The sequence below is a fragment of the Choloepus didactylus genome, chromosome 17 (assembly GCF_015220235.1).
Source record: "Choloepus didactylus isolate mChoDid1 chromosome 17, mChoDid1.pri, whole genome shotgun sequence".
NCBI classification, from domain to species: Eukaryota; Metazoa; Chordata; class Mammalia; order Pilosa; family Megalonychidae; genus Choloepus; species Choloepus didactylus.
This window is the reverse complement of record NC_051323.1, coordinates 77726302-77754247: the sequence shown is the minus strand read 5'-3', so window position 1 is coordinate 77754247 and position 27946 is coordinate 77726302. Positions and strand designations below refer to the sequence as shown.

The window sequence follows — 27946 nt, the reverse complement described above, 5'->3', positions numbered from 1 at the left end:
TTGGTTTGTCCATATCTTCTAGATTCTTAAAGTGCTTTGTGATTCTCTGTTGGCTTTGGAGCATTTTCTTGTCTTAATAAGGTTACTTTGGGAAGTGCAGGATTATTTGAGCATTTATATATAACTTGGTAAAACTACAGCTTGATGGAGTGCAGTTTCCAAATTCTACCATCAGGTGACACTCTTGAGGCACAGCCTGCTGGAGTGCGGTTTTTCAATCCTACCAACAGGTGGCGCTCTTGAGGTACAGCTTGCTGGGGCATAGTTTCCCAATCCTACCAGTAGGTGGCGATCCTGAGGCACAGCTTTCTGGAGTGCAGTTTCCCCAACTGACCAGCAGGTGGTGCTCTTGAGGCACAGCTAGCTGGAGTGACATTTCCCTAACTCACCAGCAGGTGGTTCTCCTGAGGTACAGCTAGCTGGAGTGCAGTTTCCCTACCTACCAGCAGGTGGTGCTCCTGAGGTAGAGCTTGCTGGAGTGCAGTTTCCCTACCTACCAGCAGGTGGTGCTCCTGAGGTACAGCTTGCTGGAGTGCAGGTTCCCTACCTACCAGCAGGTGGTGCTCCTGAGGTACAGCTAGCTGGAGTGCGGTTTCCCTCACCTACCAGCAGGTGCCGATCTTGAGGCACTGCTTGCTGTGGTGCAGCTTCCCAAGTCCACCAGCAGGTGGTGCCCTCAAGTAGGTCTTCCCTGAACCTCTCCTGTGTGGTGGGCGGAGAAACCCGGTAGGGAGCCATCAGTGCGCCGGCTCTCCTGTGCTCTGGGGAATCCTGTCCTGGGGCTGCTCCGTGGGCCCTGAGCAGGTGGGTCGTGGGTCCTGCCTGCCGTGTGCCTGCAGTGGGAGGGGCTCCCGATCCCCGGTGTGGGCGCTCCCTTCCCCGCTTCTCACTGTCGAGCCCTCCTCCAGCTTCCATGGGGGGAGAGCAGTGTCCCCCTGCCGCGTTCCCTCGCCGGAGCTCCCCGCCTTCTGGCCGTGGAGGGTCACCCCCAGCAAACCTCAAGGCGGGGGCACGGGAGCGGAGAGCCACTGCCCACTCCCTTGCCGGCGGGGGTCTCGCTGCTGCCGGCCTGGTGGGGGTTGGTCCGGACGGGAACACACTCACCGCTTCCTCCAGCCGCCGTCTCTCCTGGGTTTATGTCGGTGTCCCCTCCACGTGCTGTGGGGACCCTCTGTTGTGGTCACACCCTGGAACCACAGTCCTGACGTCCTCCGGCCCCTCTCTAGCTGCTCTGGTGGAGGAGAAGCCCGTCCGCCTCACCTCTCAGCCGTCTCCCCGGAAGCCTCTCAGGTGTGTTCTTTAAGTTCACTTTCAACCTCTCTTCCCCTTAACTGTGTCTCGTGTAAGCATCATATATATTCAGAATTTGTTTGCTTTATCTAGGCTGACCAGTGCATCACTGATGAATCTAGTCTGTTTACACTTAATGTAATTACTGGTATATTTGGCTTTATACATACTCCAATACTGTTATTTTCTAATTGTGCCATCTGTTTTATGCCCATTTTTCTCCTTTTTTTTTTTTGCCTTTAAAATTAACCAAAACTTTTATTTTGTGTAATAAAATTTTTCTTTTGTGTTACACATTCTTTCTCTTTTTAAAGCAGTTAGCCTGGAGGTTATGTGTCCTTGCCATGTTACAGTCCAACACAGACGATTATTTTTACCACTTTCCTGATGCTGCTACCACCCTGGGACTCTCACATCCCCCCTCTCCTGCCTGCTGGGTTAGGGCTGCCATGCATTTCAGTGCATGCATTTTAAACTCCACGAGACATTTCTGTCATAGTTTGCACAAGCAGTACTCTTCTGTAGTTCCCCATGTGTTACCCTCTCTCGCACTCTTGCATTCTGTCTTCTTTTCCTTCTGCATTTGTTCCTTCTTGGTTCATATCCTCTTGCTTTCTGCTTTTTTACTTTCAGTGCAGTCCTACTGGCAGTGAATCCACTCAATTTTTGTTTGCCTGAGATGAGTTTGTTTCACCTTTTTTTTCATTTTAAATATTAAGTTATAATTTATATACAGGAAAATTTATTGTTTTCTGAGTGTGCTGTGAGCTTTGACAAATGTGTGCCGTCCTGCAGGCACAGCACTCTAGGTTTATAGCTGTTCCGTCACCCCAACACAATCAGTTCCCCGGAGCATATTTTCACTGGGTATTTAGTTCTAGGCTGGCGATTACTTTCTTCCATCCCGTTAGAGAGGCCGCCCAGTTGCTGTCAGACTTAGTGCTGCTCCTTTAAAGATAGCCTGTCTTGTTTTCCTCCGGATGCTTAGGGTTTTCTCTTTGTTATTTCATTTCCAGCAGCCTGGTTTCCTTTTCTTGTCCTAGTCCCCGTAACTTCCAGAAGCTTTCCCGATTTCCACTTCCCCCAGCATTGGACCTTGCTTGGCGCGGGCCCCAGCCTTCAGTCTGTGCCCGGGGCCCGCAAACGCCCCGAGGAAGGGCCTGATTCCCGGCTCATTTCTGAAAGATTCTCCCCTCTGGAAGTTGGGGTCCCCTGTGATCCTGCTGCCACAGCTCTCGGGTGCCTCTTAAAATACAGTCTTATAACTTCTGGATGTTGCCGCAGAGGCTTTGACCTGTCGTAATCTACTGTGTCCTAACCGAAGACAACACCTGAGCCCTCCTCTTTTAATCCCTGTTTTTGGGAGCCTTTGAATGTAAGAATAAAATGGATGAAATCACAGAACTGAAGCATTGGCGTTCTGCTCATCCACCCATGAAACGCTTGAGATGTGAGCATCACATCCTCTAGTGGCCGTGCCTGCTGCACACAGCCAGGGAGAGAGGGTTCCTCCGCCTCGGCCGTCCTGCTCCCAGGGTCTGTCGAGGGTTTTGCTTGTGAGACCCTGTTCGATCGGAGGCTCTTTCTGTCGGTACCTGACTTTCTCTCCCTGTTCTTAGATGCATAGGGTAGAAGTTGGGCAAAATCTGTTTTTTCTACTGTATGGTAGTGCTGCAAACATTCAAAGACCTCAACCATGGCTTCATCTCTGGCATACCCACTTCGTAAGTAGCCTCTGTTTCATACTTTGTGAGTCCATTTCCCTCTGTTTACCTCCCTCTGAACCTACTTCATTATGTCTTTATCCCACTTTTCCTCATGTTGCTGCTAAGCCAATATATTCCATATCCATAAGGTTCTGAAGATAATCACCATTTATCTCTTTAATATGTTGTGGATTTCTTTTTCATCATAGAAGAATAATTAGTTGAACTCCAAGTCAAGGGGAAGTGCTTTCCCATGTGGCTCAGCATGGGTTACACCATGTCATAGCTTCTGTCCACAGGCCGGAGGAGATGGAGATGTTCCTTTTGGAGGACATTGGCTCCGTGATACGAAACAAAGCCATTGAGAGAATAATCTCACAAATGACTGTTCAGCTTTGCCATCTGATCATCTCAATGGAGAGGAAAGATTTGGAGGATGAAGTATTTGCGTCTTTGGCAAAGACGGCAGAGGAACTGGCTAAAGCTAGTAAAGAGTTTGTACAAGTTGCCAAAAGGTAATAATTTCAAAGAACTCAAATCCTTTACTCTGACAGATTTTCAGAAGAAGGAAAGTATCACTAGAGGACTATTCTTGCAGCTTTTTGGAAGTTTGTTATTATATAAAAATAAAAAATAACAAAATATACTCATGCTTTAAGGTTAAGTGAATTAGAAAAAAAAAGGATTCAAATCTATACATGATGTGATCCCCAATTATGTAAAAAGGAAAAAAATTACCAAAATATTTATAATATTTTACTTAGGATTGCAGGAACAGAGTGATTTGTTACTTACTATTTTTTTGTGCATTCTAAGTTTTCTAATGAAATACATTTTATAATCACAAAAAAGTCACAATAAATTTTAAGAGAAGTTAATCATATTTTTGACTGTTTAGGCATAAATGCCTTGCTTCATTGTCTGTTCCTAGCAGGTAAATTATTTAAAAAGGAAATTATCTGTGTTCAAGACCATGGAAACTGTCCAGCCCATATGGCAGGGTAATAGTGCAAATAGTTTGAATTCTGCTTGGGCTCGGCTCCATTGGTTTTTAGAGACTCCCCCGGGGCAGTTCTCAGGGAGGCAAATGGAGACACAGAGTGTGCTAAATGTCTGGCTGGCAGGCTCCAGCTCCCTCACTGCCTGGGGAGCTCCCGGGGCCAGCAGGGACTTGCCCCAGGGGGTCCTGGACCAGGGCTGCACAAAGAGGCCGACACGAACCAAGGTTTTCTTTTGCCTAAAATGTAGCATGTCATTTAGGTTCTACATGTTCAAATCTCTATCCCTATGGATTGTTTTCTTTTTTTGGCTGAGAGGGGTATCCTAAAAATTTCTCACTATGATTGTGGATCTATTTTTGCCTTTAGTTTTGTTACTATTTCCTTCTGAATATTGAGGTTGTAAGATAAAGTGCATTCAAATTTATAATTGTTCTATATTCCTAATCAAGTGGCATTTATCATTATGAAATGTGCCCCTTTCATATCAAACAATGTTTCTTGCCTTAAAGTCTACTTTGTCTAATATTGCCATGGCTGCTTCAGATTTGGGGGGCATTAGAGTTTGTGGGGTATATCGTCTCTATCCTTTGGCTTTCCATTTGTCTGGGTTCTGATATTTAAGGTGTGTTCTTGTAAGCAGCATATAGTTGGGATTTTTCCCCAAGTCTGACAATCTTTATATTATAATTGCATTTAATGTAATTACTAAAATATGTGTGTATAAATCCATCTGACTACAATTTGTTTTCTAATTGTGTCATCTTCTCTGTAAATGTTTTCTTCTTTCTTGCTGTTCTAGTTTGCTAATGCTGCTGGACTGCAAAACACCAGAAATGGATTGGCTTTTATAAAAGGGGGTTTATTTGGTTACACAGTTACAGTCTTAAGACCATAAAGTGTCCAAGGTAACACATCAGCAGTCGGGTACCTTCACTGGAGGATGGCCAATGGCATCCAGAAAACCTCTGTTAGCTGGAAAGGCATGTGGCTGGTGTCTGCTCCAAAGTTCTGGCTTCAAAATGGCTTTCTCCCAGGATGTTCCTTTCTAGGCAGTAGTTCCTCCAAAATGTCACTCTTAGTTGCTCTTGGGGTATTTTTCCTCTCTTGGCTTCTCTGGAGCAAAAGTCTGCTTTCGATGGCCATCTTCAAGCTGTCTCTCAGCTGCAGCTACTCTCTCAGCTCCTGTGCATTCTTCAAAGTGTCCCTCTTGGCTGTAGCTCCTCTTCAAAATGTCACTCTCAGCTGCACTGAGTTCCTTCTGTTTGTCAGCTCATTTATATGGCTCCAGTGATTTAATTTAGACCCACCCTGAATGGGCGGGCCAGCACCTCCATGGAAACTATCCAATCAGAGTCATCACCCACAGGTGGGTGGGGCACATCTCCATGGAAACACTCAAAGAATTACAATCTAATCAACACTGATCTGTCTGCCCAAACAAGATTACATCAAAGATAATGGAGTTTTGGGGAACATAATATAATCAAACCAGCACACTTGCCTTCTTTTGGATTCCTCAAGTGCATTTATTTTTCTACTGCCTTGGCAGTTCTGCCTTCTTTTGTTATTCTTCTAGTGCTTTACACCACACGGGACAGCTCGTGCTGGACCCTCGTCTCTTCGACTCAGCTCGAATCAGTGGAGCATTCATTGCTCCGCGGATAATGCCAGGACCCAGAACACTCGGCCTCCGTTTGTCCTTCCTTCTCCACCTGTGCTGCGTGGGCTGGGATTTTAACTCTGGGACACTTCAAACCCCACAGGACATCGACGCTGTTGTTCCCTGTTAATGTCCACTCCACTTGCCCTTTCCCACCCTCCATTCCTTCCATTTCTGGGAGCGCTTCCCGTCGGTCTGACGCGTTTCTTGTAGTGTTTCTTTTAGTGCAGGAATTACCTCAGTTTTGGATCAGAAAACAATTGTTTTGCTTCTAACAGCTTTATTAAGATATAATTAACATACGACCTGCATGTAAACTTCACAACTTGATACATTTTGACATCTGTACCATGGAACCCACATCACAATCAAAATAGTGAGTGGATCTGTCACCCCAAGTTCTGTGGGGGTTCAGTCAAGCTCCCCAGCCCTCTGCCCCCTGCCCAGGCAGCCACTACTCACTGCCCGTGGCTGCAGGTAAGTTTCCTTCTCTAACATTTCGGGTGAATGAAATCATACATGGCATCCCTTTCTCTCTGGCCTCTTTACTTGGCATGATTATTTGACACTCATCTCTGCATTCACCACTTCTTCTCATGGCAGCGGACATTCCATTTTGTGGGATAAACCAAAACACCTTGTCCACTCACCCGTCGACGGGCGTCTCGTTGTCTCCAGTTTGGGGCTGTCCGTCAACCTGCTGTGAACGTCCGTGCACACATCTTCGCATGGGCACTTGTTTTCATTTCCTCTGGATGAAAACCTAGAAGCGAAGGTGTGGTCTGGTGGTCGGTGAATGCTTAACCATTTAAGAAACTGACAAACTATTTTTCAAAGTGGGTGAACCACGTTATATTCCCCCAGCAGTGTGAGAGAGCTTCAGTTCCTGTACATCCCACCAACGCTCAAAATATTTTTTTTTGTTTTGAAATAAATTCAAAGTTATAGGAACAGTTGCAAAAACAATATTAACCCCATACACAGAATTCCATCATACCCTGACCCCTCTCCCCCAATAGCTCAATCCATCAACCTTAACATGCTGTCACATCGCTATTTCTTTCCCTCCCTCCCTCCCTCCCTATCTATCATCCATCATCTATTGCTCTGTCTTCCGAACATGAGAGCTAGCTGCACACATCCTTGAACAAACACTATAATTCACATATACATTTCCCATGAACAAGAACATTCTTTTATGCAATCCCATTAAGCACAGCTAAGAAGTACAAGAGATTCAACAATGATACGAAGCTTACATACTATATTCCCTTTTCCTTATGTCTCAGCTGTGTCCCTTTGAGCCCCCTGTCCTCCGTCCTCCAATCCCATCCAGGGTCATCCTTGGCATTCAATTGTCATCTATTTAGACTGTCTTTTTTTTTTTTCCTCAATTGTGGAAACATATATACAGCCTAAATCTTCCCATTCCACTCCCTCCCTAGCCTTCCATTAGTGGGATTAATCACCTTTAGAATGATGTTATGCTCTTTCCCACCATCCATTACTAGAAATTTCCCTTCACCTCAAACAGCAACCCTACACTCCTTTCTTAACTCTCCATTGCCCCTTCCCCCATTTCTCTTAACCCAAACTCTACTTTTCATCTCTATGGTTATATTCTCTGATAATTTCTTTGTGTTTACTGTGGGGCTTAAAATTAAACTCTTAAATCCTATCAATCTTGTTTATCTTTGGTACCACCTTCACTTCAATAGGACACTTAAACTATGTTCCTATACTCCTCCATTCCCCCACCTTTATATAGCTGTCTAAAATTACATATTTTACATTGAGTTCAAAACCACTGATTTGTCATTAGAGTTTGTGTATTTTATATCATGTAGGAAGTAAATAGTGGAGTTACAATTCAAAAATTACTGACTTCTATTTGTATTCCATTGTGATCAAAGATTGTGCTTTGAATATATTCAATTTTTTTTTTAATTTATTGAGGCTTGTTTTATGTCCCAGCTTATGGTCCCTTCTGGAGAAAGATCCATGATCACTGGAGAAAAATGAGTGTCCTGGTGATTTTGGATGTAAGGTACTATGTATGTCTGTTAAAATTCTCTGTATCTCTTTCTCCTTTCTTTGTTTCTCTGTTGGTAGGGCTCCCTTTAGAATCTGAAGTAGGGCAGGTCTTTTATTGGCAAAGTCTCTCAGCATTTGTTTGTGAAAAATTTAAGCTCTCCCTCAAATGTGAAGGAGAGTTTTGCTGGATAAAGTATTCTTGGCTGGAAATTTTTCTCTCTCAGAATTTTAAATATGTCATGCCGCTGTCTTCTCACCTCCATGGTGGCCACTGAGTAGTGACAACTTAGTCTTATGTTGTTTCCTTTGTATGTGGTGAATTGCTTTTCTCTTGCTGCTTTCAGAACTTGCTCCTTCTCTTCAGTATTTGCCAGTCTGATCAGAATATGTCTCAGAGTGGGTTTATTTGGATTTATTCTATTTGTAGTTCGCTGGGCATTTATGCTTTGTGTATTTATATTGTGTAGAAGGTTGGGGAAGTTTTCCCCAACAATTTCTTTGAATACTCTTTCTAGACCTTTACCCTTCTCTTCCCCTTCTGGGACACCAATGAGTCTTAAGTTTGGATGTTTTATTTCATCTGTTGTATCCCTGAGATCCATTGCGATTTTTTCAATTTTTTTCTCCATTCTTTCTTTTGTTCTTTCATTTTCTGTTCTGTGGATTTCTAGGACACTGAGATGTTGTTCAGCTTCCTGTAGTCTTGTATTGTGAATATCCAATCTTTTTAATTTGGCCAACAGTTTCTTTTATTTTCATAAGATCTTCTATTTTTTTATTTACTCTTGCAATGTCTTCCTTATGCTCTTCTAGAGTCTTCTTTATGTTGCTTATATCCTGGGCCATGGTCTTCTTGATGTCCTTTAAATACTTTGCCATGTTTTCGTTCCTCGATTATAGTTCTTTGATTACTTGTGCTAGGTACTTTGTCTCTTCCAATGTCTTGATTTGTGTGTTTGGAATTGGATTCTCCATATCGTCTGGTTTCATCATATGCTTTAAAGGTTTTCTGTTGTTTTTGGCCTCTTGGCATTTGCTTTGCTTGATAGGGTTCTTTCAAGTTGTAAAAAAAAAATTTCTATCTAATTTTTCAGAAACAGTTTGGTGGCGTATACTTTCTCCAACTAACCAGCAGATGGCGTCTGTGAGTCACCTATACCCCCAAGTCAGTTTTCCACCTTGTCCCCGTGGTGTGTGGGGAAATGATTCTTGTGGGGTTCAGTTGGAGAACTCAGTTTGGGTGTGTTGCTGGAGCCGTCCGCCCTGAATATGGGGCATGTGTACGGGTGGCCAGGGAGGAAGGGCAACTTTAACATTCAAATCCCCCAGGTTCCTGGAGATTCAAGGCCACCGCAAGAGTCTAAGCCTTCATTTCATTTCAGCCCCAGACCCTCTCTCTCACTGACCCACAAACCACTGGACTTGGCGTAGCGTCCCTGGGTTCTCCAACCAGGTTCCCCCTCTCAGCCGCAATCCTCCAGGACCTCTGCCGAGGGAATGCTGTGCTACATCACCAGTGTGCGCCGTCCCTCAAGGGAAGCCCAAGGCCGCTGGGCCATGCAGCGGCACTCTCAGCCTGATGCAAAGATGGGTGAATGGGGTGTCTCCACACACCCCTCCTCGCACAGTTCCTCCTTCCCAGCTCCGGGACAACAGGCAGGGCTCTGGGTTTTGGGCACGGCCCCGGGCAGGAGTTTATCCAGCTCTCCAGGAAGAGACAAAGTACCTCGCACAAGTAATCAAAGAACTATAATCAAGGAACGAAAACATGGCAAAGTATTTAAAGGACATCATGAAGACCATGGCCCAGGATATAAGCAACATAAAGAAGACCCTAGAAGAGCATAAAGAAGACATTGCAAGAGTAAATAAAAAAATAGAAGATCTTATGGAAATAAAAGAAACTGCTGCTAGCCACGGGGTTTCTTTCTGCTTCCAGCTCTCCCCTCCATTCCCCCAGCCCCAAGGGTATCTGCAGCGGGCTATCTTCCAGGCCAGACACCGAGAGGCCGGCCCAGCCCCGTCTTCCTGTGTTTTACTGTGTGGTTCCCAGTATCGCAGCTGAAGCCACTCCTGGGTTTTTCCCTTTTTTTTTTTTTTTTCAAAAGAGCCCGTCAGTCTCCAAACGCCAAACCCTGGCTTCCCCAGCCCACCGCGTGGCTGCGGGTCTTCCAGCCAGCTTACTCACTCGTTTGAGAGTGCAGACTCCTGGTTTCACCAAGTATACGGCCCCTGTGGAACTAGCAGACCTGGTCCAGCTGGCACATCGCTGTAACCGGTATTCTGGGTCACCCTCTGGTTTTTATCTAGTGTTTTTCATGGAGGTGTATTTTTGCCCTGTCTCACCTAGCTGCCACCTTAGTTTCTCTCCTCAAAATAATGTCTTTTTAATTTTAGCCACTCTACTAGGTGTTCCACAGTGATTTCAGCTTGAAGTTCCCTAAGAAACGTCGTGTTGAACACCTTCCATGTGCTAACTTGCCACTCACGCATTTTCTTCGGTGACTCAAGTGTCTGCTCAAATCTCTTCTACTCTAATTATTGGGTTGTTTGTTGTCTTATTTTAAAATTTTGAGTGTTCTTTACATTTTTTGGATGCCACTCCTTTATCAGATATTGCTTTGTAAATATTTGCTCCCAGTCTGTGGCTTGCCTTTTTATTCATCTAATAGTGTCTTTCAAAGGCCAGAAACTCTTAATTTTGATGAAACCCAGTTTATCAACATTTTTGCTCACAGATTGTGTTTTTGCTGTTGTAGCTAAGAAACTTTGCCTAAATCAAGATCACAAAGGTTTTCTCCTATGTTTCTGTCCAGAAATTTTGTAGTTTTACATTTCTTATTTAGGTCTGTGATCCATTTTGAGTAAAATTTAAAATAGGATTTGAGGTATGGACTGCTGCTTTCTCTCTTTTTTTAAAATATGAATCTCTTATTGTTCCAGTGCTGAGTTGCATTTGCACCTTTGCTGACGATCCGTTGCCCTAAGTGTGTGTCTGTTTCTGGCCCTTTAGTCTGCAGCTCTGTCCTGTGCCATTCCCACACCATCCTGGACACAGTGGCTTTATAATGTCACGAAGTCTGGTAGATAAAGCTTCCCAAAGTTGGTTGCTCTAGGTCCTCTGCAGTTTCATGTGAATTTTAGTGTAAGCTTGCCAATGTCTATAAAAAAACACAAAGGCTGTTGGTATTTTAATTGGTAGTGTGTTGATTACAAATCAGTCTGGGAGGAACAGTACTGAGCCTTCTGACCCAGGAGTATGAAACAAGAGATCCAGAAACAGACTCATACATTCGGGCAGCTGCATTTGCCAGGTGAAAGGCAATCCAATGGAGGAGAGAAAGTCTTTCAACAAATAACGCAGGAACAACTGGGTATTCATCTGCAGAAAAATGAACTTTGATCCATATCTTGAATCATATAAAAATTAACCCCAAATAGATCACAGACCTAAATGTAAATCCTAGACCAATAAAAGTTTTAGAAGGAAACATGGGGAAAAAAATCTTTGTGACTTTAGATACACAGTTTTCTTAGATACAACACCAAAAGTATGAGCATAAAAGAACACATTGGACTTCATTAAAATAAAAACCTTTGGCTCTTCAAAAGACAGTATTAAGAGAACCAAGAGACAAGTCACAGACCAGGAGAAAATATTTTTCAAAGTATACAACTAATAATGAATTTATATACAAAATATGCAAAGAGCCATCAAGTCTCAATAATAAAAAAGAAACACCAATAAAAAATGTCAAAAGATTTGACATGACACTTTAGCAAAGAAGATGTGTGGATGACAAATAAGTATATAAAAAATGTTCAATATTACTGGTCATTAGGGAAAAGCACACAGAAAGCACAACAAGATACCATTACGTACCTATTCGGATGGCTGAAACTAAAGACTCTCTCTACCGGGTTTCGGTGGATACACAGGAGCTGGAACTCTCACACTCAGGAAAACGTAACATGGTACAGCTGCTTTGGAAAACAGTTTGTAGTTTAAAAGTTCGACGTACAGCCGCCACTCTGAGGCATTTATCCAGTTGGACTGAAAGCTTATGTCCGCACGGAGCCCTGACCGTAAATATTCAAAGCAGCTTCACCCGAAATGGCCAGAAGCTGGACACAACCCAAAATTCCCATCAACCGAGAAGTGGATAAACACATTTTGGTTTCTGTTTGAAATAGAATAATACTCAGCAGTAAAAAGAAATGAATATTGATCTATAAATGATGTGGCTGAATCTCAAAATAACTGTGCTGAATCAACGAAGTCAGCAAAGAAAGAAGGACAAATACTGCACTTGTCATCTAGATAAAACAGGTGAACCTGCGGTGACGGAAAGCAGAGCAGTGGGCACCTGGGTGGGGGAGAACAAAGGGGCTTGAGGAAACATGGGGGCGACAAGTACGTTCACAGGTGATGCCCGTGAGTGAGGCTTTACACTCTATGCATGTGCGTGCCAGTTGTACCTCACGAAAACCGTTAGAAATAATGCAGTGCTGAGGTACACGCGCCCCCAGACTTCTCTAAGGTTAACAACTTACGTTCCCGGGGACAAGGGCAGTGGTCGGATCCATAAGCCCAGGCCGTGCCACACTCCTCCAGCTCCCCTCACTCCCGCTGCAGGATGGAGGCTGGGCCAGGCCGCAGGTGGGGCTGGGGGCGATGGGGCCTCGTTCCTCCTCGTCTGTCTTCGCCCCGACCCATGACAAGCCCGGCAGGTGTTTTCTAGCACATCTGTCAACGTGTGCCTGTCCCCAAGGTCTCCTCCACCATTAGCCCAGGCCCCAGAAGGTCCTTCTGTGTGGGCTGTCGGCCTCTCACCACCAGGGATCTGGAGCATCGGCCTCGGTCACGGTGGAGACTGCCAGGTTCCGTCACTGTTTTCCCTTCGTAATGGAGGAGCATCTCGAAGGAGTTATTTCTGTAACTGTTGTTTCAGATCTGCCCACTGACTCCGCATCCATCAGTGTATCTTGCCTGAAAGAACTGTAACTGTGACATTTGCCTCATGATTTTTTATTTCTCTCATTCCTTCTACAGTTGTTAATTAGAATGCTTCTGTACAAATATACTATTCCTTCTCTCCCATTTATTTATTCATTCAATTATTTATGTCACTGTGGACTCATGGAAATTTACTCTACAGGTTTTAATCCAATACTTTTATTTTATTTTCTGATTTGTTCCAGCTTTGGACATTGCCAGCTCTTTCCTACTGGCTCCTGTGCCCTTTTTACATGTACTTCCTTATTTTCCAGGTTCATCTTGTATTTTCCTATTTCTTCTGCAAAGAAAGAGGCAAAGGAGACAAAAATGAAGACTAAAAAAATAAAAGAAAGAAGGAAAATAAAAATAAAATAAAATACAATGAAAAGGTCAGACAACAACAAGAAGAATCCCATACCACTCCCTTGTATCCCCCTCTTACAGACATTTAGCTTTGTTATATTGCCTTTGTTAAAATTAATGGAAGCATCTTACAATGTTACTGTTAACTATAGACCCTAGTTTGCATTGATTACATTTTTCCCCTATACCACCCAATTTTCAACACCTTGCAATGTTGACATTCATTTGCTCTCCCCCATTTAAAAACATTCTTATATTTGTACATTTAATCAACATCATTGACCACTCTAGATTTCTCTAAGTTATACAATCTCAGTCTTTATCTTCTGTCTTTCCTTCTGGTGTCATACATGCCCTTAGCTTTCCTCTTTCAACTGTACTCACAGTCATCTTTGTTCAGAGTACTTAACATATTGTGCTATCATCACACAATAATGTGTCATGCATTTCTACACAGTCAGTCATGTTGAACTTTCTGTACGCCTTCAGCATCAGATGCTGAACCTCTTTTAATCTCCCGATAACCTGTGTTCTCAACTTTAATTCTCTAAATTTGCTCATCAATGTTAGTTCATATTAGTGAGACCATACAGTATCTGTCCTTTTGTTTCTGGCTAATTTCACTGAAAGTAATGTCTACTATCTACCATTTTGTCTTTTGGATTTTTTATGTATTTTTTTTCCTCTCTCTCTCTCTTTACCCTTACTGATACTCTTCATTTCTACACTCTTCTCCAAACCTCTCTCTCCTGTATTTTCCTATCTGCCTGTAGGGCTCCCTTTAGTATTTCTTATAGAGCAGATCTCTTATTCACAAACTCTCTCAGTGTCTGTTTGTCTGAAAATATTTTAAACTTTCCCTGATTTTTGAAGGATAGTTTTGCTGGATATAGAATTCTTGGTTGGTAGTTTCTCCCTTTCAATATCTTAAATATATCATACCACTGCCTTCTCACCTCCATGGTTTCTACTGAGAAATCCACACATAGTCTTATTGAGCTTCCCTTGTATGTGGTGGATCACTTTTCTCTTGCTGCTTTCAGAATTCTCTTTGTCTTTGACATTCAATAATCTGATATTAAGTGTCTTGATGTAGGTCTATTTGGGTCTATTCTGTTTGGTGTATGCTGCACTTCTTGGATATGTAATTTTATGTCTTTCATAAGAAATGAGATATTTTCAGTGATAATCTCCTCCATTATTCTTTCTGTCCCCTTTCCCTTCTCTTCTCCTTCTGAGACACCCATGACACATACATTTGTGCACTTCATATTGTCCTTCAATTCCCTGAGACCCTACCCATATTTTTCCATTCCTTTCCCTATATGTTCTTTTGTGTGTAGGATTTTTGATGTCTTGTCAAACAGTTCATGAATCCTTTCTTCTGCCTCTTCAAATCTGCTGTTGTAGGTCTCCATTGTGGTTTTTTATCTCTTGTATTGTGCCTTTCATTCCCATAAGTTCCGCCATTTGTTTTTTCAAGCTTATGGTTATCCAGTGTCTTTGTATCTTTAATTTCTTTTACCACAGTTTCCTTCAGCTCATTGAGTTAGTTTAGAAGATTTGTTTGAACATCTTTAATTAGTTGTTTCAACTCCTGTATCTCATTTGAAGTGTAAGTTTGTTCCTTTGACTGAACCATATCTTCATTTTTCCTAGTGTGACTCATAATTTTTTGTTGTCTAGGCATCTGGTTTCCTTGATTACCCCAATCATATTTTCCCAGACCAGGTGGGCTCAGGTCTTAGGAGCAGGCTGTGTTCAGGATCAAGTTTCCTTGAGGACGAGACCCAGCAGGTTGTCAGACTTTCCTGTGAGGCCTCTAGATGAGGTGCTTTTCCTTTTCTGCCCAGCAGGTGGCGATTGTCAGCACACAGCTCCCCACTGGTGAAAAGAGGTGTGGTCCCTTTAATTCTCAGGGGACCCTGTCCCTGCCAGGGACTGAGGGTGTCAGAAGCCAAGCTTAAGCTGTTTTGTTTTTTTTCCCCCCCAGTCCCTGGAGTCTGAATTCTCTGAGGGAGGGCACCCAGTTGAGCTGGGCCCCACCCCCCTTTTCTTAGGGAGGATAAGCTCTTTGGGGAGGTGTTGTGGTTTGGTAATGCTGTTTTGCAAAACACCAGAAATGGATTGGCTTTTATAAAGGGGGTTTATTTGGTCACAAAGTTACAGTCTTAAGGTCATAAAATGTCCAAGGTAAGGCATCAATAATCGGGTACCTTCACTGGAGAAAGGCCATTGGCATCCAGAAAACCTCTGTTAGCTGGGAAGGCACGTGGCTGTATCCGCTTGATCCAAAGTTGCGTTTCAAAATGGTGTTCTCCAAAATGTCAGTGTCAGTTTCCAATGGCCATCTTCAAAATGTGTCTCTCAGTTGCAGCTCCTCTTCAAAATGTCACTCTCAATTGCTCTGAGGTCCTTCTGTCTGTAAACTCCTTTATACAAATCCAGTGATTCAATTAACGCCCACCCTGAGTGGGCAGGGTAACACCTCCATGGAAATTATACAATCAAGTGTTTCACTCACAGTTGATTGAGTCACATCTCCATGGAAACACTCAAAGAATTCCAATCTAATCAACACTAATACATGTTCCCCACAAGATTGCTTCAAAGAACATGGCATTTGGGGGACATAATACATCAAACTGGCACAGAGAGTTATCTTCTCCACTTGAATTCCTTCTTTGTCTCTCTGACCCTGTTAACTCCACTCTTGCCTGGGTCAGGGCTGATAATTGTAAATGCATGAGGTTTTCTGTAATGAGCTACTTAGAATGAGAGGGGAAAAAAAAAAAAGAAAAAAGAAAGAAATTCCCTTTTCAGAGCCAGTCCCTGGCCCCTGAGTTTCACTGGTTGACTAGTTAGTACCCAGTTCTATGTGCCCTTTTTCTTGGGACTCAGCCCTTTTCCAGTATTCTGAGCTCAGCCATTTCCAAAAGCCTATTTTTATTTATTTATTTATTTTCCATCAGTCGCACTTCCTCTCTGCTGGGAGAGGCCTCAGGGTTCCTTTCCTGCTTGCTCCAGGTTTATCTGTACTCATAGCTTGTATTCAGTAGTCCAAATTTGTTAATTAAAACCACAATTGGGGCTTGGTTGAGCTACCTTCCCTTGTTCCCAGCAGAGACCGCATCTTATTTCCACAGGGAAGTGACGCGAGAGACATCTGCGAGAACAGTACACCCCGGGGCCCCCAGGAGGCATGTCGGGACGTGGGCTCAACCAGACAGGCAGGGAGTGGCAACTACCTGTCACCTGGGGCTCTGCCTTGGTGACATTACATGGGGGCGTGGTGGCAAGAGCGGGAGTCAGGGTTTGTTTCTTTTCTGTACCGTCATGTCGGCTGGCAATGCTGATGGAGCCCATCTGTCCAGGCTGGCCAGAGCATCCAAGGAGGACTAGCTCCAGGAGGAGATGGGGCCCCCCACGGAATCTCTGCTCCTGTCTGGGAGGGACATCAGGCTGGCGGCTCAGAAGCTCCACCGTCAGCCATGAAGACAGAGCCACAGGGAGGAGCTGGTCACTGCAGCCCAGCAGATCCTGGTGGAGACCACAAAGGTGAGGCCACGTCGGTGCTGGCTGGTCTAGCAGGGAGCGTGCTCCAGCCAGAGAGGGTGGACAGGTGGGCAAATCCAGCCGGTGAGGGCGGATGCGCGGGCAACTCCAGCAGTGGAGAAAGAGAGAAACCCAGAAAGCCCCAGAGAGAAAACTGCCCAAGTTTCTGCCAAGCTCTTGGGCATAGAGCTCATTGCCCACTTAATGTGTAAATGTGGGGCTGGGTAGACATACTGAGTTAGGGTCTGTGATCTTAAACCCACGTGCTGGCCCCTTGGCCCCCACACTTGGCCACCAACCCTAGCAATGAGGTGTGACCAAAGGGGTCCTTGCCCCCTTGCCCGTGGCTGGCAGCTGTGGGGAGCAGCTGTGCACGTCTGCAACTCTCAGCCTATCTGACAAATCGGGCCCTGTATGAAAGCGCTGGGGCACTGGCTGCTGCAGTGAAGAGCAGAGACCACCTGGAGGGAGCTGCGGGGCCAGGGTAAGCCCTAGGCCTCCAGGTGCTGGCTGCCATCCAGCCGCACAGCCACCGTTCTGGCCCAACTCCTGGGTTAGGACAACGCTCTGGCTAGAAACTACATGCCTCGAGCCGTGTTACACATTATTGCTCAGGGTCAAACCGTCAGTGGTGTAGGGATTTTTGTTTGGTTGGGTTTGGAGGAGGAGCTTTTGTGGTTTAACAGGACCTCATTAGAGGAGGGCTGGAAATGGGGAGAGGCGAGAGGCCGTCCGAGGGCTGCGGGCAGAGGGGCCCCTGGGCAGGTCGGGGCGCACAGCGGGGTGGGGTCAGGCCAGGAAGGGTTTTGGAGGCATCAGGGACAGGCCGCCCCGGCCCCAGCACCTGCATTTGGACACCAAGTCCCCCCTAAGCCTCAGCACGGGGCCCAGCACCGCCCGAACCTGGACCCCCGCGGGCCGCAGTCAGTTTGGTTGGCGTCTGGGAGAACTTTCCCGCCCAGCCACGCCAGACGGCTCTGGTAAAAGCGCTCCTGAGTGTCCTTGTCAAACGGGGAGCAGCCGACGGCAGCCGCAGACTCGCCCTCCCTTGGCCGGGCCCCTCCAGCCTCTCCTCCCCCCGCCGCCCGCAGGTCCTGCTCCTGGAAGACGCCGCCGCGGCCAGGAGGACGGTGCGGGCGGCCGGCTGCTGCCTGAGCCGCCCGGACGCGCTGGAGGCGGCGGGGGACGCGGGCTCGCCGCCCACCGCCTGGGCCCCCCTGGCCGCCGCGCTGCTGCGCCTGGGCCGCCCGGCCTCGGGAGGACCCGGGGCGCGCGGGCGACACACCGGCCGCCTCCTGCGGGGCTGCGTCCCCGCGCTGCTCGCGGCCACCCGCGGCCACCTCCGGCGTCCCCGCGACCCGCAGCTGGCCGCCACCCGGCGCCGCGTCCTCGCCGAGACCAGGAGGCGCCTCGAGGAGCTGCTGGAGCGGCTGGAGCCGGGCGCCGCGGCCCCGGGGGTCCCGGCACGGCCCGGAGCGCTCGCCCGGCTCCTGCGGCAGCTGCGTGTCCTGCTGGCGCCGCCCGGGCCCGAGCAACTGCCCCGGGGCCCGCTGGACGCGGCGCTGGCGGCCCTCGTGGGCCTCGGCATGCGGCTGGCGGGCGGCTCGGCGCCGCGCGAGCGGCTCTGCCTGGTGGCCGGGTGCTGCCGGCTGCTGGGGCTGCGGCGCGGGGAGCCCGGGGCGGGGCGCGCGGCGCTGTGGGCCGCGGCCGAGGCCGTCTCGCGCGGGGTGGAGGTCCTGGACGCGTTCGCCGACCCGCGGGGCCCCTGCAGAGGCTGGTCCAGGCCGCCGCGGGCTCCCCGGGCGGTGGCGAGGACGTGTCCGGGCGCCTCCCGCTTCTCCTGGCCGCCTTCCGCCAGCAGGCCCGGCACATGCTCCGGTGGCTCACCTGGCCTGGGTGTGCTGTCCCGGCCGCAGGCTGCCCGCGACCTGGAGGCCGCCTCCGCCGGCCTGTGGGGGCTTGTGGGCCGGGAGCAGGAGTGCTGCTCCCAGCCTGGCCTCGCCCCGGACCCCGCCGCCCTGCAGGCCCTGCTCCCGGCCTGGACCCGTGCGCCTGCTGGCCTGTTTCGACGACATCCTCGACATTCCCGAGTTCCTGCGTGTGTCGGTTCAGGACATGGAGGAGCGCTTGGACTCTGCCGGGGCTCTGAGGAGCGGGGACGGCGGAGAGTTTTCCCGACACGTGGCGTGTTTACAGGGCCGAGCCAGGCACGTGGCGCAGGTGATGAGCAGGTAAGTGAGCCAGGAGCCAGATCCCATTTTCAGGAATGGCCCGAGAGTGTTGATTCGGCAGCTGGAGCAGTCCTGCCTGGTCCTGGGGGCAGCTGCGGGGTGCTCGTGGGGCCGTGGACACAGCCCCCAGGACAAGGACACAGCTTTCACCATGGCCAAGCACCTGGTCGAGTCGGCTCAGACTGTCTGAGAAGGGCTGAGTGGAAACAGCCACCCCGATATCCTCAGCCCCCTTCGGAACCACATCCAAAAGGCTGACCTTGGCCCAGGACAGTCTGCCCCGGCTCTCCCGAGCCTCCAGGGCGCCACGGCTCCAGCATGGAGACAGCAGCGGGGGCCTGGGCCACGCAGCTTGATTCCTGACCCCCTTCCACAGAGCAGGGCCTGTCCTCTCCCTGCCGTCGAGCTCACAGTGGCCTCAGCTCACGCCGCCCGGCTGGGGCAGGGTGTAGCTGTGAGTGCACCTTGGCAGGCCCTGGCCGGGGAGGCTCCCCCCCTGCCCAGAAGGCCCAGGGAAGCCAGGCAGGCCTCGGCAGACCGCGCTGGGGACTGGTTCATGCTGTGCCATGTTTTGCTGCGACCAAGCAGTCGATCTTCCGGGGAACGCGGCGGTGTTCGTGGAGCTTCAGCAGAATTTAGCTGCAGTGGTTCAACTGGCAGCCAACAGTGGACCCACGGACTTGGGAGAGAAGGCCACTGTCCCTACCGGGAATCCAGCAGCGCTCTTACAAACGCAAGGCAAACTGGAGGAGGTGGAGACCCTTGCTAAATAGGTGCTGAACAAGGTCCTGGGCTCTGATGGCCTCCAGACCCCCAAGTCGTGGGAGGGGAGCACCAGGGACACTTGCCTCCTGTGGTCGGGGGCTGTCCAGGACCTGCTCCAGTGCATGGACAGGCTCAGCGGAAGACAAACCTTGTTCTTGGAGCCCCTGCGACAGGCTGTGAAGGACCAGCAGGGGCAGCAGGAAGGGCTGGCTCAGGCAGCACGAGTTTCTGAGAGGCTGCAGGAGGCCGCCTGGCTGTCCAGTCTGCTGTGTGGGGCTGGGCAGGTGAAGGGCGAGGTGGCCTTTCTGCGTGGGGAGGTGCGGGTGCTCACGGAGGCGCTGCTGGAGGTGGCCCCGCCCCTGGCAGCCGCCCCCGGCCCGTCCCCCAGCCTGGGCACGCGCTTCGAGCTGCTCTGCCGGGAGCTCACCCTTCGCGCTAAGGCGCTGACCAGCCACCTCAGCTGCATCAACGCAGACTGTGCCCGTGCCCCCCGAGAGGCTGTCCGCCCGCGGCCGTCTGGCTGTGAAGAGCCCCAGCCCGGGGTGGGGAGCCTGCTGGAGAGGACGGTGTCCGGCGTCCAGGCTGTGCAGGGAATTGTGGCGGGAGGTCAGGGGCCCGGGCCCGGCTGGGAAGGCCTCCTGGCGGCTCTGGAGAGCATCCTCATCCTCACTGAGGAGGTGGCCCACCAGGTCCCTGTGCTCCAAGAAGGCCCGGAGGTCCCAGGCTGGCTTCAGTGTGAGTGGGCAGCCAGGGCCCACCACACCGTGGCCCAGCTCCAGGCCTGGGGGGGAGGGCACACCTCGGCCTGGAGGCTCCTGGCACAGTGCTTGGAGCCCAGCACTGGGCCAGCAGGGGCTGCGGGACTGGACCCTGCCCGGCCTCAGCTCTGCTGTGGAGAAGGTGCGGCAGGAGCGGGTGGCCAAGGTGCTGTCCCGTGGGTGCCCCAGGGGGCTCGGTGGTCAGCCAGCACCCAGACTGTGGCGAGCACAGCAGCTCACCCGGCCTCGGCGGCAGGTCCAGCCCCAGCAGCTCACCTGGCCTTGGCAGCTCACCTGGCCCAGGTAAGACCCCAGCCTCTTTCCTCCACCCCTCTCGGCTCTCTTGCTAGTGACTAAAGCCCCGGCCAAGTCCCAGGAAGGGCTTGTCTCGGTGCCCACGAGGGTAACTCGCAGCACAGCCTCCACGGGCTGGGCCTGGGACTCGGACACCCGGGCTGGCCCTGGCCCTGCCGTTTCCTGGCTCTGAGGCGTCAGGAAAGCTTGTTGGCCGTCCTGGACGTCAGTGCCCTAACCTGGGAAGTGGGAGCAGTGACACCTGCCGGGTAGTGAGAGCGCCCGGGTGAAGTGTCTGTCCTGGCTCGGCGCCTGTGTCCTGCCGTAGGGGCTCTGAGCGCCAGGGCCCTCCCCGGGGTTTCTGGATGTCCAGCTGCAGTGACGCCCCGGCTGCCCCCAGGCTGCCCACCCGGCCAGGGCCCTGCAGACCTTCCCTCCCGTTCCAGTCGGGCTCTCTGGTTTGCACGTGGGAGAAATCTAACCCGAACCAGCACAGGCAGAAAGACGCATCGGTTGGAGGCCCCGGGTTTACCAAACCTTTGCAAGTATAGACACTTCCTTCCACGCAGCAGACAGGCAGGGCCCCAGACGTTTGACTCACTGACGCAGCCTCGGTGGCGGCACGGACCCTCCTGGCCCCTTCCCGGCCTCCCTCTGGAAGAAGCCAGCCAGGTCCCTGCTCCCCACTTCCTTTCTCTCACCAAGAGCGGGGCCCCCCGAGCAGCCGGGGTGGAGACGGTGCGGGCCCTGCTGAGCCTCCGCCTGCTTCTAGGCCCCTCTCACTCAGGTCTCCTGGTCCCAGGAGTTCCACGGCCTGCGGGCCCCCCTTTCCTCACCTCTGACGTGCCGTCTCACCGCTGAATTTGCAGCCCTTCTCTCTCTCATTTCACCGGACCCTCCCCTCTTCAGTGTCCTCATCCAAACGTCCGGCAGGAGCCTCTCTGGTCAGCTGTGGAGCGCAGGTTGACTGGCCCAGCAAGGCCTCGGGGCCAGGCCAGCGCCACGTCCTTCCCGTGGCTCCAGGCTGAAGCTAATCGGCAAAGACCCCACCAGGAAGGGTGCGTCCCCCGCTGCGTGTGTCGGCTCCACTCTCCCGCGCCCGGGCTCCCAGGGGCACCAGCCTGTGCCCTGGCTCTGGGTGGAAGGAGGTGGGTGGACAGGGCTGTCCGTCCTCTGGGCACCACAGGCCATGGCCCAGGCCCCTTTTCCAGTAGTTGGAGCCTCTGCCGCCCGGGCCTCGCGTGGGCCTGACGTGCCAGGGGTGTCTCTGGTTCGGGGTCTCCTTGCTGGCACGAGGGGTCTCACTTCTGAGCCTTCTTCCCCAGCAGCAGCGTCCCCGGCTGCTCGGCTCAGCCCTGCTCGGAGCAGGATCGGCCTGTCCACTGTGGGGACAGTCGCCCAGCTGACCCGTGAGATGGCCGAGAATGTGCTCCCGATGGCTCGGAGCCTGGGGTGACGAGGGCATGTGCTGATACCCAATTCTGTGGGCAGTGGGAAAGGGGCCTCTGGGGGCCTCCCGGGCCGCCCGGCCTGGGCAGCTCCCGGGAAGGTCCGATGCGGCCACTCGGCACCCAGCACCTCTCCGTGCCCTCTTCGTCCGGGTCTGACCAAGGCTTTGTCTTTTTCCACCAGGGAAGATAATTGAGCAGAAGCTGCAACCTAGTAAAATCAAGGACTCGTTCATGTTCCCAGAGGGCTCGGAGCCAGTTACACCTTTAAAAATTCCCCAAAATAGAGGTGACCAGGCCACACATCCCCGAAGGACAGCCGTCCAGGCCGGCACGGCTTGGACAGGAGGGAGCGGCCACGCGGCTTTGGGGACATCTGTGGTCTGTCCTAACTCTCTTCAGCCCTCTCCCTGGTTAAATTAGACAAACTCCATTGACCTCAGCACAGCAACATCAAAACAAGACGTCCATTTGCTGTGCGTGTCGGTGGCACCACGGCCGGGTAACACATGCCTCCCCGAGGGGTCTGTGGGCACCAGTGGCCATGGGGGCCACTGCCTGTCCCGGGAGGAGCGGGGTGGGTGTCGGGCGCCCGGCGTCACCGCCATGCCCAAGGCCGGCCCTCACCGCGCTGTCCCTGCCGCCGACCCCTGTGCACCCACAGTCGTCAGCTCCTCCCGGGCCACAAGTGCCTGCACTCTCTGGTGAGAGAGGACAGAGCTAAAAATGGCCAGTGAGGGGCACCTGGCAGCTGGGATTTTGGAAGCAGATGGTCGGATTCTGTGCCCCTAACTGAGGGTCGGCCCGTGAGGCTGGGGGAGAGTCAGAGGAAGCAAGGAAGGAAGTGGGAAGATGGGAAAAGTTTGCCGTGCAGAGTCCGACGTCTGCACCAGCCTCTTGCGTGATTCGAGCGTCCTTCCGTGGCGTGGCCTTCTGCTTCCCGCATGGGGGGAGCTGGCTGAAGGCTTCCCATCCCAACCCCACGATCCCTGGTACCACAGATGTCCATTTGTTCAACGAGTATTTGTTGCTCTCTGCCGTGTGCCAGGCCGTGTGCTACGCAGGGGACAAAACCCATCCTCCAGGACTTTCTCTGCCCAGTTAGTGCACATCACAGAAACATGTCCGAAGTGAAAACACTGCACAGGAAGGAAGGGGTCTTTCTCTCCCACCTCCCTCCCATCCTTCAGTGTTCCTTTTCCTTCTTATCCTGAAGACCGATGATGGAATTTGGGCACTCACGCCCACCCTTAGTGCCCGGACCCCAGCCTTTTCCGAGAAGCCGTGAGTGTATTTCAGGGCTCACTTGCCAACTGGGTGCCGTGTCACAGAACAAATTCCCAAGGCTCCAAGGACCTGTGTATTCCCCGGGAGGCCGGAAGTGCGGCCGAGGATGCCTCGGGTGGGTCGTGGTTTGTGGTTGCCACACTGGTCTGTGAAAAATGAGCCACACGAGCAGGTCTGGATAGTTTGGGCGGCGGTGGCCTGTGTCCTGCTTGGACGGGCCTCCCGCTCTGCCAGGCGCCTTGAGCTTCAAATTGGGCACCAGACTCGCCGGCCTCGGTCCTGGCCAACGTGGGATCACGGACCCCCGATGAACCGAGCCGCCAACACTAAGGCTGTCGAGATGCTTTCCTCCGGACTGGAGAAGAGAGCGCCAGGAAGTGACCCCGAAGGCTCCCCACCGGGGCCAGCCAGGATGAAATTACGGGGGGAAGTTTGGTTTCTCTCAGACGCTCACCCTCCACGGCATTGAGGAGACCCTCGGCAGGGAACAGGCAGGTGTAAGGGGGTCCCGTCCCATCTCCACCCCTGCACCCCGCGGGCTCCACACCAGCGGGGCAGCCGCCTCCCCGCCGTGTCGGTTTCCGCAGCCTTCCCCGTCATGTGTAAAATGTTACTTGAATGAAGGCTCCGTGGATTTAAAAGAGAAAATGGGGCGGGGGAGAGGAGGAGGACGAAGTCCAGGCCAAATCCCTCTTTTCAAATGGAGCAGAGGCCCCGGGAGGTCAGATCAGCTGAAAAAGTGCAAATCAAATGGGAGCGTCCCCAGCGGCCAGCAGTGCCCGGCGGGACACTCTGCAGCCGTGACCTTCGCGTCTTCGCCCCAGCCGAGGCCACCACCGCCTGCTTGTTCTCCAGGCCTGGTCCTCTTCAGGGGTCTCTGCCACGGGCCTGCTGGGGTGGACCCTGAGGAGGATGGAGCCCGGGGGGCCAGTCAGCTCGGGGTTCCTGGGTCAGCTGGGGGCCCTGGGTCAGCCGGGGGCCCTGGGTCAGCCTGGAGGACTTGGGTCAGCCTGGGGGTCCTGGGTCAGCCTGGGGGTCCTGGGTCAGCCTGGGGGTCCTGGGTCAGCTGTGGGGGCCGGGTCAGCCTGGGGGTCGTGGGTCAGCCTGGGGGGCCCTGGGTCAGCCTGGGGGCCGGGTCAGCCTGGGGGCCGGGTCAGCCTGGGGGGCCAGGTCAGCCTGGGGGTCCTAGGTCAGTCTGGGGGTCCTGGGTCACCCTGGGGGGGCCGGCTCCTGCCCTTCACAGCCCCTCCTGGGCAGGCAACCCCCTGCTCCCCTGCTGCCCCGCAGGGTCTGCTGCTCACTGACTGGGAGGCGGGTTGGCACTTCCGAAGGTGGCCCGGGAGATGGCGGGTCAGAACCTGAGCTAGATTACGTTCCCTCTGGGGCAGGAGTAAGTCGTGCCAGACAGACTTCCTGGGGGAGCCTCGGCAGCACCAGCTACTGCCCCCAACGCCCTCATTTCCTCTCACGTAGAGCGGAGGCCAGCTCATCACCTCTGCCAAGAAAATCGCATCTTCTGGGCAAAACTTCGTCAAACTTCTCCAGACCATTGCCAGGAACTGCACCGATCACAGATGCTCCCAGGAACTTCTGCCTGCAGTGGAGCCGGTTCGGACGATGAGCAGCCAGCCCCACATCATCTGCAGGTGAGAAGGGCTGCGGAGAAAGCCGCGTCCTCCGCCCCACCAGGACCCTGAGGCGGGGGCTGGGGGGTGTGTGTGTGTGATGATTTTTTGCTTCTTTTGATTTTTTATCCTCCAAGAGTCGATGTGTATTTTAGGAAGGTTAAACATATTGAGATTATCACAAAGTATAAAAAACACAGTTAAGCTGGTGCCATTTCTCATTTTATCACAAATGTGTTATGTCTGGTAACTTATGTAACAAAGTGGGGGTGGATTTACCATGGAAACTGCCTCCTGGGTAGGGGTGATCATTAAGTACCTAAGGAATTGTTTTAATCAAACACATTAGAACCCGTGGGCATTGGTCCCTCTTCGAAATGCCAGGAACTTCCTCCAAGGAGGCTGCTGTCCTCACAAGGCCGCACTAATGAGCTCGAGCAGCTGATCTCGTCTGTTGGCACTCTATTCGTCTATGGACCGATCATCTCCAAAAGGAAAAACCAGTTACCTGTAAAAATGCTTTCACTGCAAAAGGACGAAATTTTCACATCCTCTGCCCAAGAAAACCTAATGTCAGCACAGGGCTCATGTCACGGTAATTCGCTGAACATGTCCCAGCTTTGGAAGTGAGCAGCTTTATAGCTGACTGTCTTCATGTAACAGCTTTCACGTTGGTAATAGAGACATTTAGGGTGGCCACGGGGCTGCTTCTTTCCTTTCGGCGCCCATTACGCCGGCAGCGGCACACGAGAACAGTAAGCGCATGGTATTCCCGTATCACGGAAACACTGGAAAGTTGAGACTATTGTCAGCTGTTGCGAGGCATAAAAATAACATCACCAAAACCAGGATGTTGAATTAAGTTTCTAAATTAAAAGATAAATCATAGTTACTGTTCTCCAGGAAGTATTTCAGGTAGATAGTCATCTCAAGATTATTTGTACCTAAAATACAAGGACAGAAATTAAGCTTCACATCGCAGTCATGGGTGTTATTGAGTTCTCAATCTTCTAAAGGGCATGGTGGCCCCAAAACATTACCAAAGTTAAAGTCACTTAAACAGTTTCATAGCACTTAGTTTTAAATTGTAGAAAGCAACTTGCCTAATTAAATTCAGATACATAAAATTTTAAATTTAAATTTAAAATTGAGCACTGAGGTTTGTAATTAAATTTGTAAGCTCCGACCTGATCTTTTGATGAGAACTTTTAATCTAAGCCGTGGATGCAATTCTACACATTTCTAGCTCCCTCTCATTGTATATGGATGTTAGCATTTGTTCTGCTATTTCTCTGCAGTTATTTTCATTAAAGGAATACTTCTTGTTGATTTACGTGTCATACTTTAAAATTTTAATTTTAAAATGTTAAATGATTCCTTTAGGGAAAATAGGGCAGCAGGTCTCAGTCTCCTTCAATCCTTCACAACATCCAGCGCAGTGTGTGGGCAACGGATCCAGGGTCTGAGCCCCCTGGGGCCAACGAAAGGGACCCAAACCTCAGGGTCCGCCCAGATCCACCCAGTCGGAACTTCTGAGTTTGGGATTCAGGAATGATGCTTTAAAATACTCCCAGGGCCACTGATTTCAAGTAAGAACAAAGAAGGAATCTTGTGAAAGGTGTAAAGTGAAGTGTATATTAAAGTAATTCAGAAAGTCCAGTTCCGTGCCACAGGCCTGTAAGGTAATCTAAAACTGCTGATGAACCTTGAAATTACATCTCCATCGTGCCCACTGCATGTTGACAGAAACATGTACAAGCAGATCTGAGCTCAAGGGCAGCATTTCCCGGGGGTCACCTCCAGTCCAGTCAGCCTGGCTCATTTGCCAGGTTCTCCCGCAGTCAGCACGCTCTGCCCGCCGCTTGCCCAACGTGTTCTGCTGAGGCTCCGTTAGCAATTCCTGGCAGGCGTACACTGCCCTAACCATCTGCATGGCGTAGTGGCCTGTCTGCTGTCCTTGCACAGTTCTCCAGGTGTCACCTGTTGCCCTGGACTTTTCACAAAGACCTGATCCTCATTTTAATGGACACCTGACATCCGGGGCTTCCCACTCACGCTCTCCCTGGACTCGGAGTCCTGACCCAGCTCTGCTCACTTGCTAAGCGGCCTCCTCATCTCCTTACTTGGCCTACCAGGTGCACGTGGTTGTTTTGCTTTTCAATCTTCTAAAAATTCCTCCAGCCTCTTAGGGCAGTGTGCCAGTTTGGATGTGTTGTGTCCCCCCAAACGCCACTATCTTTGATGTAATCTTGTGTGGGCAGATGTATCAGTGTTGATTAGATTGTAATTCTTTGAGTGTTTCCATGGAGATGCGCCCCACCCAACTGTGGGTGGTGACTCTGACTGGATAATTTCCATGGAGGTGTTGGCCCGCCCATTGGGTGGGTCTGAATTAAATTATTGGCGCACTATATGAGAGCAGACAGAAGGAGTGAGCTTGCTACAGCCAAGAGGGACACTTTGAAGAAAGCACAGGAGACATTTTGAAGATGGCCGTTGAAGGCAGACTCTTGCTCTGGAGAAGCTGAGAGAGGACAAATACCCCAAGTGCAACTAAGAGTGACATTTTTTGTTCAGAGATAGATTGTGGTGATGAACACATAACTATGTTATCATACTGTGGACAGTGGATTGTATATCATGGATGATTGTATGGTGTGTGAATGTATTTCAGTAAAACTGAATTTAATAAAAAAAAAAAAAAAGAGTGACATTTTTGAGGAACTGCAGCCTAGAGAGGAACGTCCTGGGAGAAAGCCATTTTGAAACCAGAACTTTGGAGCAGACACCAGCCATGTGCCTTCCCAGCTAACAGTGGTTTTCCGGACACCATTGGCCATCCTCCAGTGAAGGTACCCGATTGCTGATGTGTTACCATGGACACTTTAAGGCCTTAAGACTGTAACTGTGTAACCAAATAAACCCCCTTT

The 27946-nt window shown here is 50.7% G+C and overlaps 1 pseudogene; it reads left to right on the top strand.

Moving 5' to 3' along the window:
* The first annotated feature begins 30 nt into the window (after positions 1–30).
* LOC119512163 lies at positions 31–27330 on the top strand (annotated as a pseudogene).
* Positions 27331–27946: the final 616 nt, after the last annotated feature.